Source organism: Coturnix japonica, chromosome 4, assembly GCF_054131305.1.
Source record: "Coturnix japonica strain WE chromosome 4, WE-NBRP24, whole genome shotgun sequence".
Classification (NCBI taxonomy): domain Eukaryota; kingdom Metazoa; phylum Chordata; class Aves; order Galliformes; family Phasianidae; genus Coturnix; species Coturnix japonica.
This window is the reverse complement of record NC_140666.1, coordinates 44022909-44036175: the sequence shown is the minus strand read 5'-3', so window position 1 is coordinate 44036175 and position 13267 is coordinate 44022909. Positions and strand designations below refer to the sequence as shown.

Genomic DNA, 13267 nt, shown 5'->3' with positions numbered 1-13267 from the left:
ACAATCTTCTTCCTTCTTTCTTTTCTTTTTAACAAGAAAACAGCTGTACAAAGAAGTGCAACTCCTCCAGATATACATTTAAAGGGCAATTTATCAACATTCATTAATTTCCATTGTTTTCTCAGTTGCTGATTACAGTATTAGTTATCAAAGCTCTTCTTTCTATGATGTTTTCATAATTATCATTTCTGATTATTCTTATTTCTGATCTTATGATATTTTGTATTTTACTGAGAGGCTGAGCCAGTAAATGCCAGTGTGAAATGGGAACTGTAGCTGCCATTTATAGAAAAGTGTCCTTTCTTCACTTTGTAGTTAAAAAGTGAATTGAAAAAACAAACAGACTGAATCTGAAAGTTCCTCAAATCAGAAGGCAAATGAAGAAATAATCTACCAGGGAATGGAGCTGACTTGTAATTTCTACATAGGTGAGGATGACAATATGTTGAGTAAATTCTTACTGCAAAATTATTTATATATATATAGTATTTATGGAATAGCTTGGTAATTTCCTTGTTTTAAAAAAATAATAATTAGAAATGTTAAATAGGACCTAAATTCGTCAAGCATAATTCAGAGGAATGAAATGGCTAAGACTCATATAACTTCAAAAGAATCTGAATTATGCATTTAAATTCAGACTTGTGGCACAAACCAAGATAATTACCAGAAAAATAGCAGCTTTTGCAGTCAATAACAGACATTATATTGAGTTTGTCTATCTTTTTGAGCTGACAAATGAAAGATGACGGCTGCTGAAATGAGCTGCAGATTATATAAGAACTACTATGGTCCATAAGAGCTAGTGCTTTTACTTCCAGAGCCTGAAGCCATAAGGAATATTAATACAGCTATTTATATTTAGCTAGTCATAGTGTATCAGGTAGCTAGTAAAGTAGGTTTCCTCATGGAAGCAGTCTTCTATTTCCACTTGGCATCCAACACAGCTTTCTAAAAATGTTTTTCCGCTCTATTCTCCTGATAATTCAGCAGCAGTAGGGCCAAGGAAACCCTGTCAGTAATACCAACTGCTTGCACAGAAATTCTGTTGTACTCATGACCACCTGCTGGCAAACACTAATGCACAGAACAAAAATAAGTAAGATGTGCTATAGCTCAAAATGGATGTGCTGGAAATGGGATATAGCGAGTGCACTGATAAAGGAGTAAGCCACCATAATTGTGGTGCCTCACCGCTAGAGAGCAAATAAATGAAGAGCCGAATATTTAAGCTATGCAAGAATTTAATCTTGATTTGTTATCTTATAAAAAAGCTTCAGAACTTTCATTTTCTGCAGAGCAGAGATCCATGCATATTAGAGGAGGAACACACTGTAACCATGACTATATATATTCCAGGGATATAAACCACTGAATGACAGCTCAGGATCAGCCAAAGCTGATCAAAGCCTCAAGAATCTTATCTCCCTAACTTCTGCGAGAGCATGCTGTGACAAGTTTATCTCTTTGATCCCAAATTTAGAATATGTCAGAGTGGCTTAATCCTACATGTTTATTTTCACATTTGACTATATATATTTTTTTTAAATTAAAGTGGTAGGCAGGACTTAAACGTTCAATTTCCTCACTGGTTGCCATCATTGAGAAAGTGCCATGGCATGGAATAAAAGTTGTAACTTCTGGATCGCAGCTTGCTCTCAGCTCTTCTTTGAAAGATTTCTGAATGAGGTTGCAGAGGTACATGAGTAGTAAAGATACTCAGAAGCCTAAAGAACCAGCGTGGAAAGAATGTGAGAAGAATCACACAGTCTACTCTTATTTTTACACTTCATAATTTTTCAGCGCCATTGATTTTTAAGTTACATTTCAACTTTGTCCTCCGACATGATACAGTTCCATTGTATTGAAAGGCACAGTACACCTGAGAGGAGCAGGCCATCACCCTGCACAACAGGCTTTCCCAATTACCCGATGGGAGGCTGAGTTACCTGAGGCATTCATGGTTTCACTGTGGATGAGAGGAGAGCCCTTTATCTTCCCTCTGCACAATCTCATTATAATTCACCAGAATTGTCAAAATCTACTACTGCAACAAGGCCTCAGAACCGAGCTGTTCCCTTTGCTTCTGCTGATCCTATGTGCACAAGTCTCGTGAAATAGCTGGGTGAGTGAACAGGCACTGTGAAGTGTTCCACTTGTTAGTTTAGCAGGGAATGCAGAGGAATGTAAGTCTACCTAGAGCCTTACTGAGCAAATCATCACCCCGCTGTTATTCTAGACACGATGCCAGACAAGCTGAGCTACTCCCCACTGCCATGGTCCCAAAATGGCAGTAAGCATGCCACAAAAATGCAAATAAGACAACTGTTTGGAAGAAGTTCAATTGGTATGAGACAGAAGTACAAGGCAGCTGGATGGACCATAAATAAGCGTAAGGGGACAAAGCAAAGGCAGGTAAGAGCCCAGAGAGTCCTAGAACAGCACATACACATATGTCCCCAGTTTCATTCCTGTTCCCTGCAGACACAGCTCTGAGGAAGGGAATCTTGCCAGCAAACTCCTCCAGCAACATCTAGACAAGCTTGCAGTCAGGGAACAGTGAGGAGCTTACTCCTGGGCACATCATGTCTCCCTACTGTTTTATTTTAATTCAAAAAAAAGTGACAAAGTAAGAGTGAGGTCGTTAAGCTAAGGGCAGCTCAGTCTCAACTCCTTACAGGGAACCTACCTAAGGATTTGTATTAGAAATACATACTTTCTCTGGAGACTTCAGAAGGGGCCAAAGGGAGCTCATGTGACTAATCAGCAGTGAAGTTGTTAGAAGAAAAAAAATATATATATATACCTTTGAAAATGCTGAAGTCGTTTTCAAGGGACAGAACAAGAAAGAGTTACAAAGTCTGTCAGGTTAAATGTGAAAACATAACAAGGTAGACCAAGAAGCATCTGAAGAATAACTAACAAAGGAATCAAAACTAATAATCCTTTCCCACAAAATACATCAGAAGCAGGAAACTTGCCAAAATCTGTAGGACTAGCTAGTTTTCAGGGCATAAAAGAGTACCCAGAGAAGACAAGGGTCATTGCAGAGATGGTAAGTGAACTCTCTGCACTGGTGTTCATTGTGGAAAGAACTGGGAAGTTTCTGAAACCAGAACCCTTCCTGGCAGGGGACCCATCAGAAGATCAGTCTGAAATTGGAATTACTGTAGAAGAGATTATGGAATAAATAGATAAGGTGAAAATCACCAGGATTGTATTGCATTCGCTCCAAATTTCTAAAGGAACTCAAGGACGAAAGAGCTGAATTACTCACAGCAGGGGGTAACCTATTGCTTTAAATTGCCTGGCTTCTGGAAGGAAGCAGATGAGACATCAATTCTTTAAAAAGGTTCCAGAGAAAATGTGGGGAATGGTAGCAGTGTAAGCCCGACATGTGTACTGGGCAAATAACTAGAAACAATGATAAGGAACAGAATTAGGGGACACCTGGATAGATCTATTTTATTTGGAAAAGGTTTGAATTCTCTAGAGAAAAGCACCAACTTGTTGACCCTAGGACCCTTTAGGACATCCAGAAGCTGAGCAGAGCTTCAAAGAAACTGAGCAGATACTAACCAGTTTACATACAGTGATTTTAACTGTTTTGTTAAAGTTTTTTTCCCGTGTTAATGGGATGATTTGTAACAATAGATTATTAAAACATTAATAGGACTAACAGTTCATTCTTGTCTCCTACTTTAAGGCACAATCCCTTCTGCCCATACAAGATTTAATGTAATACAAATCCAGCCTGATACTATGGCTAGTCCTATAGGCTGGAATTAAGGTTTGCTAAACCAGAATGCTTAGAGGGTGTGATGAAACCAATGGTAGAAAAGAGACTCCAAGAAAGAACAGAGGAGGTGTATGGAGTTTTTGAGAAAGAATACTACTTGATGGGTCTTATGCATGCCATGAAGTTCAGCCTAAGCTTAGTGTTAGCCCTCAACAAAGTTCAGGAAACACAGCTGAAAAGAGAGTCCTTCCTTAATTCAGTGTAGAAGAAAATGTTTAGAAAGTAGAAAGGATTTACCACAGCTAAATTTCATAACAGTATTTGCTTTTGTCTTTTTGATTCATTTGAACTTGAGATCTGGCTGGGCTACAATTAAGGTTTGTTTAAATAAAACGCTGACAGGGGTGTAGGACTCTATGGGAGTGGAGGGCAGGCCTTAAGGAGCTCCACGGGGACAACATTAGGTTAGGGGATTCTGAACCTAACTAAACAGGGAGGGCATAGAATGGAAACTATTAGCATGGATAAATAGTTAAAAGATTAAAAAAAAAAAAGAGCATGAGGGTAAATGGTGAGTTTTCATAGCGGGGACATTACAAGTGAAGATTCAAAGTTGACTGTCTGAGACATGCTCCTTGGTATATTTATAAATTACTTGGAAATGAGAGTCAATAATGAGATTACTGTGTGCTGGTAATGGAATAGAATTAATCGTTAGAGTGTCAAAGATTTACTGTGAAGAATGGCTTAAGTTCCAGAAACCAGTGAAGTCTCTAGAACAAATTATATCTAATCTTTTAAGAGTTTGAAAGAGTATGCCAATATGTCCACCAGTCCAAGATTATGTAGAGAGAAATGTCAGCTCTGGCTCTTCACTGTTTGGCCTCATGGTTACAATGACACCTACTGTGGTACAAGAAGCTTTGGGCTTGAATGGTTTAAGAGAAAAATTGTCATTGTCATTCCGGAGCCAGAAAACCCCACAAAGCAATGGTAGGACATGTCAGCCAGTGTGGAAAAAGCATTAAGTCATATAGGCTAGAGAACCTAACTCCTAACCTACAGCCTAACCACCCATTTGTGAAGTTGGTCATAGGGATCAAGTTTATGGCACCACACAATGCACACAGAACACGGTTATATCCCCTCTGTATGGTGACTCACAAGAACAGGCCATGCTCTGACTTCATGCAGTCAAAAGGGAAGATGCTCTCATTTTTCTGTTTCTTTATTGTTATTTAAACTCTGTACCAATTAATGAAGCACAAAAAAATGAAATATGAGGTATGTAAGGAAAAAGTGTTGCTATGAGAAGTCTATAATGGTCCTTAACTTGTTCACAGAACTTTCAGTGAAATGAGGAGAATAGCATATGGCAAATGTCTCCAACCAGACCTCTTTTCACCATGAATCCCTGTTGAAGTCACTGGGCTTTTAATGGCGAAGAGTTTTAAAGGAATTCCACTTCTAAATATGTAACAGCCTAATAAGTTGGAACAGGAATTCTTTCTCCATCAAATGTAATGGGTACTTTTTGGATTTAATGAGTTTGTGACAATTTTGCAGGCTCGTATTTCCTTTGTTGTCTTCACACTGCTACAGAGTCACACCCCAGGGTACTTTATGAAACTATAACTGATATAAAATTTCACTGGCAGATTTTTGAATGTGAAATGCATGTTTCTTACGTTTAAAAAGTATGTCTTGATGGACTCTGCTTTGTTCTCTGTTAGAATGTAGTTCCTTTCTGTTATGTGAAATCTTTTTTTTTTTTTTTGTACCGGGTACCATGCCAAATACATTGCTTTATGTTATATTTCTCAGCAAATATTAAACAATGCTTATTCAGTTATAGCAGGTATCTAAAAATACAAGACAAATATTTCTACATTGGTAAACTGCTCAGACTCTCCATGTAAATAGAAGCTTTATTATTTCAGTGTAAAGATTACCAAAACCTTGCCTAGTGGAAGGTGTCCCTGCCCACAGCAGGGGTGTTGGAACTAGATGAGATTTAAGGTCCCTTCCAATCCAAACCATCCTACGATTCTATGAAAATGGAAATAATGCATAACTAACCTGCACAATATCTTTGAGAAAATCACTGTAAGAGCAGGCCAGGGTAAAGAAGTAAATATTATTCCCTTGTATTCCCTGACAGCTTTTAATATGGTACCAAATACTCTATTAATGAATAGGGCAAGAAAGTAAAGAAATAATACTCAACTAGATAACAAACTGGCTTGCTTTCAAAGTCAAGGGATAGTTATAAATGCAAAAGGAAGATGACAAATGCAGCATCACAGAGCTTAGTGTTAAGTCCTCATCTTTGTCATTTTAATGAATGGGAAAACTGACAGAGCTTCAAGGTGTACAATTTGATGTGTCAGAAATGCAAGGACCAGCTGGCCATGAACAGAAAGGAAGAAAATACAGTTCAAACTGAATGGGAAAAAGAATGAATACATATATGTCTTAGGCATGATAAATGTGAAATGTATGAAAGTAAGAATAAGGAAGTTAAGAAAATAATAGAGGTTATTCCTAGAATTATGGGCTGTACTGAACCTGTCAAAGATCTGGCAACGTTAGATACAAAGTTGAAAACATCGGGTAATTAGATAAATTACACATTAAATTATGTTCAAATTGTTTGGTAAGAATGTAGAATGCTGCATAAATACCATTAACCATTCAATACCTGGCAGTAGCTAGAAAGGACAAAAATTCTATACAGAAGATTAAGGCTAAATCCAGTCTCACAGTACAAATAAGTGTGAAAAGACTTGAAAACCAGAATATTAATTAGAATATCTCCCGGGAAGATGAAGATTAACAGCTCAAGTTTACTTGTTAGCTGTCTCTGTGCAATGAACTGGTAACTAAGCCAGCAGACACATTAGTGATGGGCAGAATAGCAAAACAAAATTTTCTCTTATCTTCCTGTTGTTCTCAGTAAATTAGGAGGTATACAAGTATAGGACAGCACTTGTTGGAAGACTGATGTGATACTTCTGGGAACAAAGAGGGACTTAGGGCACCACATTTGTAAAGTGTGTGTATTAGATCACCAAGTGATGTTCTGCATTGCTATGCTCTCTAACTAACACAGTGTATGTTAAATTTATCACTGCTTCATTTATCCTTGTATTTAAGCTTTTAGGTTAGAGCCTCCCCAGAAGGTGAAAACTCAAAACAGAAGCAGTTCTGTGGCCATCAGATCCTTGATTTACATAGTCATCTGCCTTTTCAGTTTCCAAATGCAGCCTTTAGGAGAATCAGCTGGACAATATTAAGACAACAAATGCAAGCTGCACTTCAGAACATCTGACCACATTCACTCGTATCAAGATGGCTTATTCTTCTGACAGCAGTAACTCACAAACATGGGCTGAAGCTGATACAAACGGGCAAGTGTTACTTGAAGAGCTCACAGAGGCAGTAAGTCTACAATGACTGACAACACAAAATTATGAGTGGCCAATTCAGTCAGTAATTGGAAACTGTTTGTAGATTCTCACTAATGTTCTTGCATCCTTGCATCTGAGACAAATGTTTGCTCTCAGGCAGTTATCATTGTTGAGATGCAGAAGACAATAACTTCTTTTTCACCTGTGTTACAGAAAAGATGTGTGAAACCTGCAGCTGCCCAGAAGGTCTAACCTGTTATCTTTTGAGATTTCCAGAGTTGGTTCTGGACACAGAAAGCTTATTCTCCACTCTCTATAATACTTTTTCATAGATCTGAGATCTCAGCATTTTGCAGCCTTGAGTCAAGCTAACTGAAAAGCTAGAATATGAGGAAAATTAGGTTATATTTGGACTGAGTTGCTTCTTTGTTATATTCATCAGGAGAACATATATTCATATTAAAAAGTTCTGGAAGGTCTGAGTGTACGGACAGAAGAAAATAACAAATCAGTTCCGACAGAAAGAAAAGACTATCACACGGAATCACCACTTTCATATGCAAGACCAGCTAAACCATAATACAGGCCACTTCTCAACAAAGCAAGACCAAAAGCTGACTGTATGCTTCCACAGTATTCTTAAGGCCAGACACACAGGTTAAATGGGCGGGTTAAACAATCACAGACATCGTGCTCACCTCATTTTTGGAAGATTAAAATATTAATATATTAAGTGCAGCATAAAGAATAGAGTAAAACAGAACAGGTCACTTTTTTTCACAGTGAGTTATAAGCTTTGCTATCCAGATCAACACAGTTGACTTCCTACTGATGTCAGATGCACATGGAAAAAATAGTACTGAAAGCAGTGACTGTGGGAGATCCCTTCTTACAGGCTTCTGAGCTGTTGATATTGAGAACGAAATGAACCTTCCTGCTGTCCCATCTGAGTCTCTCTCGCAGCAAGGGGATGAACTAATCTCTGATGGCCTGCTCTGTGGTGCTTTTCATAGATTTTCTATGTTAGTATGGAGAATCTTAGTGGTTTTCTTCTATCCTTCTCTTGAATCAGCCTATGGCTACTCTTGCTTAACTCTGAACCTCTCTCAGATATTCTCATCATCTCACTGGGTGACTGCAGTATAAAGGCACTGACAAGCACTCTGATGAATCTTACATCTGTGCTTCATATCTAATATTTTCATACAGAATATTTCCTCAAAGACATTCAAATATTCACCTTTGGTAGATTTCCAGATTTTCTATCCACATATTAAGATGCAAATTACTCTCCTTCTCCCTCCTTAGAGCAATCTGCTAATGCTTCTTTTCATAATATTGTCAGTTTTTAACTTCTGAATGCTCAGTTTTGCAATACTAATGACCTTTTTTTTGGTAGAAATGCAAAATAGAGTAATCTGCTGTTAGCACCACTGGCATCAGTGGTATTATTCCCGCTCTTTGCAAGTACAATGATGAATAGAAATGGGCCCAATGCACACAAGAATAGTTTCTTGGGATCCTCTTCTGGACAATCTTCCATTTAATTGTTTCTTTTACAAAGCTTTCAAGACATCCAGAATTTTCTTTATAAGTCTTTCCTCTACGTTGGAAGAAATACAATAATGTTTTTAATAGGTACGTAATGAATGAAGCTATGAAAATGAAATGAGGGCAGAAACAGAAAAGGAAGCAATCTTACTCCTGTAGAAAAGAAGATGTATTGCAAGTTTGCTTGCATTATGTTACTACATGGAAAAGAATTAGTATATCAAATGTTCTCATTTGGTATATTATCTAGCTTCTGGTAGTTCATTTATAACTAGATGGTCATCAGCTCTGACCTATCAAGTGACCTTTACATAGCATTTTATATTCTCTGCTTTTATGAACAATCTGTTTCATCCTCTAAAATCATAATTGACAAAAAATGATGTTTCATCCATGATGTTTGTAATAAAAATAATATAGCTGCAGGCATCAAATGACAGCATTATTTTCTGAGCACACGGGAAGCATAAATCTTGTGAGACAATCAACTGCTAAATCAATTAAAAAATAGAGGCACTCGAGTTAGCTTTAACTGCTCATTATCATAAGAAATTCAAACACTCGGTGTAGCTGCCTAAGGCATCAACTAACCAAACCTGCAATGAAGTTCCAACAGTTTAAAAGTTGGGAAAAGTATTTGAGTACATCCTATCTGGGAAGGTGTTTATTAGAGCACAGGATGCCATCTAGATGTGGCTACACCCAACCACTGTTAGTTAGCCTCCTCAGGTTCTTAATTCCGCTGAAGTGACTTCCCTTAGGAAACAAACAAACAAACCAAACACAAATGCATAGGAAGAATTAGCTGATGCACATAGAGCATTACCAAATCCCTATGAAATCTGCAGCCTGTTAGAATCATAGAATCATAGAATTACCCAGGTTGGAAAAGACCTTGAAGATCATCGAGTCCAACTGCAGCCTAACCATAGTACCCTAACTCTAAAAACCCTCTGCTAAATCTAGCATTAGTGAAGGAATTTTTCCAAGTATTACTGCAAATCACAATATTCCCTTTAGATTATCACTGACAGAATTTTAAAATATTTACATTATTTATCACTTCCTGCACCTCCTCATCTAAACGAGAGCTGTAATCAATAAATCATCAATACTTCACTTTTTCTTTCATTCCGCAGGATGTAAATTATGTAGCTGTACATTGTTCCTATGTATGTGTGTAATGCCCAGCTTTTCCTAACTCATCAGAAACAAATTTACTTCTAATCAATAAGGGTGCACCTACCACAGGAGCCGTAACTACTTTTATATAATGAGGAATGAATTTAAACAGCATGGGATAAAATGGCAGCAGTTGTTTATGCATTTCAGCTCTGCGACCTTACAGCTTCTGAGTGAAGAAGTACAGAACTGTATCCACTGCTTAGGCAATATTTTTACTTTAATTTTATTCTGATTTTGTGCTTTTAACTCTTTCGGTCTTTCATGAGAATCAAGAACGTTCAATACCTCATATTCCATTTTACAGTAGCCAAAGAATAGAATAGAATAGAATAGAATAGAATAGAATAGAATAGAATAGGACAGATGTAAGTTAAATCTCTCCATTTCTGCAGCAGTTTTAAAAGGACTGACTGTAGAACACATTGCTACCACAAAATAATTTCCCCTTCCTTTTTAATTTTTGGCTATTACTATTGAATGGTAAAACTTCATAAAAAAAACAACCTCTCTCTTTTTTATTTTTTTAATAAAATACTTCCTTCAGGAAAGATGAGATAGATAATGAGGCAACAGTAAATGCTGAAGATACAGCTGGCACGCTTTCCGAAATGGAAGTCACATTGGGTTTGAAGTAGTCCTTAGAATGGCTTTTTTGAGTACTGCTATACTTCACCCACAGACTTGAATGGAATTTCGGTTTACTTAGGAAATTAATTAACTTTATTTCAAACCATAGGGGAAAAAAAAAACCAACACATTTAAAACTTCTTACCATTACCCTCAAACTTGTTTTAAAGGTGTCTTTTGATAAGAAAAAACAGCCCATTAATCTGAATGACAATTCTTACTGCTCTGAAAATGAATCCACTTTAAAAGTCTGGGAGTTCTTATGGGAAAGTTTAAAACTATTATATTTCAAATTAAATTTGAAGATATTGCATATTGAGATGCTTTTTTTTTTCTCCCATCACTTTTAATTAATCGTAAATTTGCATGAAAATAGGATCTTTATTTCTTGAAAGATCATCTGCTCCTGCTGCTTTTTCTTCATTGAAGATGTCACTTGCAAAGGGTTAGATCTTCAGGTAAGGTAGAAGCAAGAGCAGATGGGCTCAGAAGAAAGAAAATTTTTATGCACATATTATTTTTAATATTAAAATAAAAAATGAGGACAATGAGTGAAAATTATTTTTAATATTAAAATAAAAAATGAGGACAACGAGTGAAAATATATGCTCTGAAACCAACATTCCCTTATTTTTCCAGGAGATACAGCTGCCTCTCCAAACAAAAGTTATTCTAAACTTTAAAACTGAATATAGAATATGAAAATACAAGGTAAAACTCTAAAGATTCACTAGATCACTGTTCACTCAGAAAGGAGCCCTAGTTTGATGCTCATGGTGAAATTCTTTACTGCACCATAAGGAAACACAAGGAGCATGAGGTCTGGTTCCTTTATGCCCTCAAAATAATACTTACCCTTTACTAAAGGAAAAATTTCTCATTCTTGATGGTTGTTTCTAAGACACGTGGCTGACTCCTATCTAAACAGAGGCATTTGTTTTGCAAAAAATCAACCAGTCAAATGCTTATGCATTAGTGTGAACAAACCATAAGTAGTCAACTGAAAGACCACCAAGTGTGAACAAGTCTTTAGGTAGCTCTGCATAGTTCCATAACAAATGTTTAGGTTACGTATGAGAATTGTTGCAACTGTGCGCAACCTCTCAGGGAAGCATCCTGAAGTCCATCACACTCTGGGCACGAAACTGGTGATGAGAGCAAATAAGCTGTAATCGATTGGGTGTTCCAAAACTATATGCAAAAATTTGGCTGCTTAAGTAAGGTTTTGGAATGACAAAATGGCACTGATGGTTTCAACAGTCTGATTGCTGAGCCATGTAGGGTAAACTGGAGGCAGTACTGCCTCTCTGCTGAAAGGGGGCACCACTTGATCCTGGAAAGGGAAGGGAAGGGAAGGGAAGGGAAGGGAAGGGAAGGGAAGGGAAGGGAAGGGAAGGGAAGGGAAGGGAAGGGAAGGGAAGGGAAGGGAAGGGAAGGGAAGGGAAGGGAAGGGAAGGGAAGGGAAGGGAAGGGAAGGGAAGGCTCAGAACGGGAGTCCTACTAATTAAAATATGACTGTCAAAACTCCAGAAGTGATATTTGATCTCATTTCTTTTGGTACAGAAAATGCCACAGAGGCAAAGCCCAGCAATTACTTTACCTGTGGACAGGAAAAACTGACAGTGCATTCATATACTCAGATTCAAATCTCCAATCCAAATGAATTGCTAATAATAAAAACAAAGCACAGAGTCCCTTTTACATTGTTTTATCCTGTATAAAAGACAAACATTTGCGCACTGCAAGCCTCAAATGGATAAAAGCTACCATGAGAACTTATAAGCCATCTGCTAGCTTACTAATGAAGCCAGTAACTATTATTGTTTACAGTTGAACACCGGGGGTCATGCGTATTTGCTGTAATGAAAGAATCAATGCATCACCGCAGATGCTAAAAGAGAAGTTTCTTTTTTTTTTTTTTTTTCCAGACGGATAATTATAAATACAATAAAATAACAAATTAAAAAAAAATCTATTCGTATCCACAGAGAAATAGTGCTTGGCACACCACATGCAAAATGCAGCACTCTTCTGTTTTCTAGTAGTCTCTACTTGATAGACTCAGCTTACAGAAACAGAATGACAAAAGTTTCTCTTCAACACTAAACAAATAGCTGACCACCAAGGAATGCTTTGTCCCTAATTCTCTAATCTACCCAAACCTCCTGCATTATTTAATTGTTTGGTTCATCTGAGTGTAATGATGAAATGTGCATTAGCAAGCAGCTAGATATTTCTTATTGTTTCACTCTGTTTCTCTTGCCTGAAGAAGATGCTATGACACATGAAAATTTGGCTCAGTAGAGCTATTAAAAATGTCCTGAAGTTTCTTGGAGACAATTCATTTCTGGTTTACTGCTTAATCACTCAAAAAACGTACACAATAACATTAATTTCCAACATCCAGCAAAAATAAACAATGATAACAATTTGGACATGTGTACCTTGTGAAATTCTTAAATTCACTGAAAACAAGCCATTCATTCTGAAGCCTCCTCAATGGCCTTTACATGATTTAAGAATGTATTTTAATTTAAAATATATATATATATCCTAAATCCTATAATGTAAGGGAACTTACTTGCTTAGCTGAGTTGAAATACCGCAAATGACTCTTCAACAACCTCTGTAACCCTGGTGCATGGTGCAGCCTTCTTGCAGCTTGTACTCTTCTTGTTCCACCTACAGCACATGAAGAAGTACTTACTTACTGTGTGACAAAAACACAAAATAACATCCTAGAAAGATGGTCTGG

At 37.2% G+C, this 13267-nt stretch overlaps 1 protein-coding gene across 2 annotated transcripts in view; it reads right to left on the bottom strand.

Moving 5' to 3' along the window:
- Window positions 1-13267, bottom strand: part of DCTD (dCMP deaminase) — a 49667-nt gene that overhangs the window by 28185 nt on the left and 8215 nt on the right. For both annotated transcript variants that reach the window (XM_085545086.1, XM_085545087.1), the window contains exon 3: window positions 13094-13194. The gene's annotated coding sequence lies outside the window, so the exon portion shown is untranslated. The remainder of the gene's footprint in view (window positions 1-13093; window positions 13195-13267) is intronic.